Genomic DNA, 5,645 nt, shown 5'->3' on the forward strand with positions numbered 1-5,645 from the left:
AGGGACCTTGAAGGTCATCTAGTCCAACCCCCTGCTCAGGCAGGAAACCCTATACCATTTCGGACAAATGGCTGTCCAGTCTCTTCTTAAAAACTTCCAGTGTTGGAGCATTCACCGCTTCTGGAGGCAGGTTGTTCCACTGGTTAATTGTTCTCACTGTCAGGAAGTTTCTCCTTAGTTCTAGATTGCTTCTCTCCTGTGCCTGTTTTTTTGCTGCCCAAATATGTATTCAATTCTGTGCCAAACTTGAGGTGAGCACACACAGATTTCATCTTCGATGCAGATAAGACGATTTCTCCTCTTAGCTTTTGATGCTTGTGAAATAAGACAGAGCTTGTTCTCATGTGTTAGAAGTTGAAAACTGCAGCCAAATATATTCAATGCCTCCCTGTGAATGGCAGGAGATTCTTCTTGGGCAGAAATCCAGAACTTTTTTTTCCCTCTGTGGGCAGATCAGGGAATCTCCTCTGGAGGGCAGGATCAGACTCAGCTCAGGAGGATCTTCCTCTCCCTCCAAAGCAGTGGTTCTCAACCTTCCTAATGCCGCGACCCTTTAATACAGTTCGTCATGTTGTGGAGACCCCCAACCATAAGGGCTCTCCAAGCGTGCACCGACGCCACCCACTCACCCGCCGCGCCCGGGGCTCAGCGCGCCTCGCCTGTCCTCGCCTCACTTCCAAAGGTTGCCGGCCTGCCCAGCTCCAGCTGGCCGGGGAGAGGGGGCAGGAAGGCCGCTCCACCAGCTCCGCCCAGCCTGGTTGGAGAAGCGTCCATGTGGGGAGAGGGAGAGAGAGAGAGAGAGAGGGAGAGAGAGAGAGCCAAGAGGGCGACAGCGCCGGCAGAGCTTAGTTCAGTCTCCTGCGCGGAAAGGGCCGCGAAGCAGCGCGGCCTCCCTTAGGAGATGCTCGACGGAAACGAATCCGGCGCTGCAACGGCCCCCAGCTCGAAGCCGTGCGGAGACGGATAGAGGAGCGGTGTCTCGGTTCCTAAGACCATATTTCCGATGGTCTTAGGTGACCCCTGTGAAAGGGTCGTTTGACCCCCAAAGGTGTCGCGACCCACAGGTTGAGAACCGCTGCTCCAAAGGGAAGTTCTCAGGCTGAGCAGAAGCTGCAGAGAAAGGATCCCCTCACCTGTCATTCGTGGGTGTGGAAAGGGAGAGACTAATCCATTTTATTCTGCAGGACTTCCAGGTAGTTTTCTATAACAATTGAGAGTTTCTGGCGTCCTTCCTCATTCTGAAGCCCAAGCAGAAGTAGAAACATTTCAACATTTTCTTTTGTTTGTTTTTTTCAAACATTCCCTTTCTTTTTAAATCCCAGAATCTGGTCCTTTGAAGTTGAAACACCTTCTCCAGGTCCTTGCAGAGACTGTAAACTTCAAACTTCATTTCAAAGGTCAATAACCCTTTGGGGGGTGCAGATCAGATCGGGCCACTGGCTGCTGTTCCGAAGGAAAATATTCCTTTGTGGCCCTTCGAGGCTTCATTCCCACATTGCACTAAGCCATGGTTTGTTTCTGGATATCCCAAGATGGGAACCAGCCCTTGGTGCTATTTGTAAACAGAGACCAAGATTGATGGTCACAGGGATCCTTGCAAGCTTCTTTGCAGATCAAGCAGATCCTCTTTGAGAGATTCTCAGTTCCTCTTTGCAGCTGCAGATTCAGGCCACTGTTCCCCCTCTGGGATCTCTTCCTCCCCCCCCGAAGGGTCTCCCCAAGAGAGGAACAGCAGAAAGAAAGTTAGAAGGATCTCCCTCCCTCCGTTTCTTCTGCAGCTCCTTTTCTCCATCTCCCTTGGGATCCTCAGTTGGCTTTTCCAGCTTCTCCTTTCCTGGGGGATCTGAGCCTGGGGGTCGGGAGTCACCCAGGTGAGGGTCTCCTTGTCGAAAGTGATATAGGTCAGGGGCTCCATCCGGGGAGGGGTGGAATGCAGGGACACAGGTCGAGGGAGTGGAGAAGGACGGTTATTGATAGGGGCTTTCTTTTCCTTGAATGCTACGGAGGTGTCAGTGCCTCCCTCCAGAGTCAAAGTCCCTGCAGGGAGGAGGGTGTCTGTCTATCTTGAGGACTTCCCAAACCATCATCTTGTCCCTCTTTCAGGCCTTCACACATGGCAGAGGGTGTACGGCTGTGAGCTGCAGGGAGAAGAGAGCAAAGGAGGGTTTGATCAGTTTGGTTACGATGGGAGGACCTTCCTCACCTGGGTGGCTCCCGTCCACCAGGCCCAGATCTCCCAGAGGAAATGGGACGCTATTCCAGGATTGAATCAGGGACAGAAGTCCTACCTGGAGGAAATCTGCATTGAGTGGCTGGAGAGGTACCTGTCCTATGGGAAGGAGACGCTGCTGAGGACAGGTGAGCCGAGAGGCCTTGAAAAGAATGGCCAAAAATAAAACACAGGTCCTGGCCACATTTTGGGCAGATTGCTGTCTCTCCCACACAGCCCTTAATGGAGGCTCTTTCCTTGGCCTGAATTACTGGGTGTTTCCTATTTTTGGGTAGGCAAAGAAGCCCCTTTACAAAGAGAAAAGGGTCTCTTTCAAATTCAGGGCTCAAGTTCTTACCAGCTCCAGGCCAAAGTCGGGGTGTCTCAGCTTGGAGGCAACAGACGTACCTGAATAAAGAGCCTCTCTTTGACAGACGATACACAGTTACAAAATGGCCTGCCTGCAGTCCCTAACATGGTGGAAGGTTGCCTAGAGCAGTGGTGGTGAACCTGTGGCACGCGTGCCAGAGGCGGCACTCGGAGCCCTCTCTGTGGCCACGGACACCGTTGCCCCAGCAGAGTTCGCCAGAGTAGCGAGCACGTGGCGTTTGGAAGCGACAGGGCAGGAAGTGAGTGAGCAAGCGGCATTGCCCCCCTCCGGGGATGCCCCGGAGATGGCGAGGGACTGGCCATGCTCACCCAGGCTGCCATGATCACTGCAGCCACACCCAACCAGTGGACCACGCCCCCCTGAGACACCACAATGCTGACGCAGCCCTGGCACTTTGCGATAAATAAGTGGGTTTTGGGTTGCAGTTTGGGCACTCGGTCTCTAAAAGGTTCGCCATCACTGGCCTAGAGCAGGGCTTTTCAACCTTTTCACCCATTGTACCACTTTTAGGATATGGCAACATCCGAGTACCACCAGCAAGGTGTGAAAAACTTGATGACCAAAGCAAAAAAAAAGTGATAAAGTACAGGTAGTCCTCGACTTACAACAGTTCGCTTAGTGACTGTTTGAAGTTACAATGGCACTGAAAAAAGTGCCCCCCAAGCCACAGCCGAGCAAGACACCTGCCTGCCCACCCGACGGCGCTCTTCCTCCTGTCCGAGGTTTTCATTGTTGTGAGCATTTCTGTTGAGGATTGGTAGTGGAGGTGGGGTGTGGGTGTTTGGTTTTTATTCCCTCCATCTGCTGGGTGGTTGCAGCAGGTTTTGGTCACTTCACATGACCCTGGGACACTGTGACCGTCATAAATATGAATCAGTTGCCAAGTATCTGAATGTAAATCACTAAACCCTGGAGATGCTGCAACATTCCAGCTTCCGCTGAGCCCTGACAGCCCTGCAGCTCCAGCCATCTCTCGCTCAGGCTTGTGTGGTGCTGCCACCGGTTCAGCTCATTCCCCTCCCCCGCTATCACTTTTCTAGGATGGCGCATACCACCTGCCAGGTGCCAATGTACCACGGGTGGTACCCGTACCATTGGTTGAAAAGCCCTGCCCTAGAGTCTACTTAAAATGGCAGATGGATAATCGGGAATGGGATCCAACTCAACATGGCAGATGGTTCTTCCCCCGCCCCCCATCTGAAATTGACAAATCTCCAGTCCCTCAGTGCCTCCAGGAGCATCACAAAGTTGCACATGCATTTGCAGCCTGTGGTCAGCGGTTCGTGAAAACATTGTGCAGCTTCAGCAGCTCATCTGCTTCAGGAAGGAGAAGGCCATCCAGCATGTTGAGTCCTGTCACGTTCCCGTCGTTCTCTGTTTACATGGCTTCCAAAGTGAAAATTCAGAAAAAAGAAAAATATAACCTTGAAATCAACTACATCCCTTATTAATCAGCGGTGGCCTTTGGAAAGTGGAAGGAAAATGGAAGCACGTGGTGCCTTCTTAGCTGAAAAGATAAATGTGGAGCGGGAGATAACATTCCCTTCCAGGCTATGAAAATAATGCCAGTTAATAATAATAATAATGATAAAGTTGGAAGGGACCTCGGAGGTCATCTAGTCCAGCCTCCTGCTCAGACAGGAAATCCTATAGCATTTCGGACAAATGGCTGTCCAGTTTCTTCTTAAAAACTTCCAGTATTGGAGCATTCACCACTTCTGGAGGCAGGTTGTTCCACTGGTTAATTGTTCTCACTGTCAGGAAGTTTCTCCTTAGTTCTAGGTTGCTTCTCTCTCTCGGTTAATAAAATTGTGGGTTCTCTTCAACAAAGTTGAATGAAAATATTACAGCCTCAACTTTTTTACTTTTGGGTTTTTTAATATGTACTGGCCATTTCTATGAGTAGAAACTTTTTCTAATCAACAAAATCCAAAGTCAATGTATCATATTTTTCTACCTCAACCACAAAATCCAGAAGCAGTTTCCAAGCAGAAATAAAGTCGGATGTATTCTTTTATTTGAATGAAGCACTTAATCTGGCCATTCTCACTGCTGTGAATATGGATAACAACACAGGATTCCCCAAAAGAAGTGCCAAGGGAGAGAGCAGCCATCTTAGTTTATTGTGGGGAAACCAAAGACTTTGAAGCATCCTAAAGATTTGTGGCTTCCCCAGAGAAGAAAACACCTCTGACATTTTCCCCTAGAAAGACAAATCTTTCCCTTGAAGAGGCCACGAGAGCCTTTGAGCGTTTTTCTCCAGAGCGAAGATCATTTGGGATGTCATAACTTAAAACACAGAATCATAGGACTAGAGAGGACCTCAGAGGTCTTCTAGTCCAACCCTCAGATCCAGGCAGGAAATTTAATACCATCCCAGTCTAACAGTTCTCCAGTCTTGTTTTTGAAAACTTCCAGCGATGGAGCGCTCACAATTCCAGGATGAAAATTATCCCACTGATTAATTGTTCTCACTGTTAGAAAATTTCTCCTTCTAGGTCGGTTCCCTCTTTAACAAGCCCCCACCCCTTATTTCTTCTCCTGCCCTCTTTGGGGCTTTGGAGAGGAAGTCCCTCCACTCTTCTCTATGAAAGCCCCTCAAGTAAAGACAGGCAGTTATTATGACACATACACACACAAACACACAAACATACAAACACACACACACCAAATTCTTCTGAGTGATAGCCTGGGCATACTTCGCTCTCTCACTCTCTCCGTGGTTTCTCACACCGTTTAACCTTCCTGTATCACCTTTATTGCTCCTCTCTGACTCTTTCTGGAATCCCAGCATCTTTTTTGAGTCGTGGAGACCAGACGTGGACCCGGCATTCCAAGGGTGGCCTCACTAGTACAGGATAAACCAACATTATCATTTCTCATTTTCTCTTGATGTTGCCCCTCGGTTGATGCAGCCCAAGACTGCACTGGCTTTTTTGGCAGCTCCACCTGATCCCCCCCCACCCCACTGCCAGGGGCTCTGCGGGGTCTCCCCTCCCCCTCGCCTGCGCCCCTCCCCCCAGGCCCAGATAACCCTCCCGCTTT

Source organism: Protobothrops mucrosquamatus, unplaced genomic scaffold (assembly GCF_001527695.2).
Source record: "Protobothrops mucrosquamatus isolate PMUCROS unplaced genomic scaffold, P.Mucros_1.0 scaffold3200, whole genome shotgun sequence".
Taxonomy (NCBI): Eukaryota; Metazoa; Chordata; class Lepidosauria; order Squamata; family Viperidae; genus Protobothrops; species Protobothrops mucrosquamatus.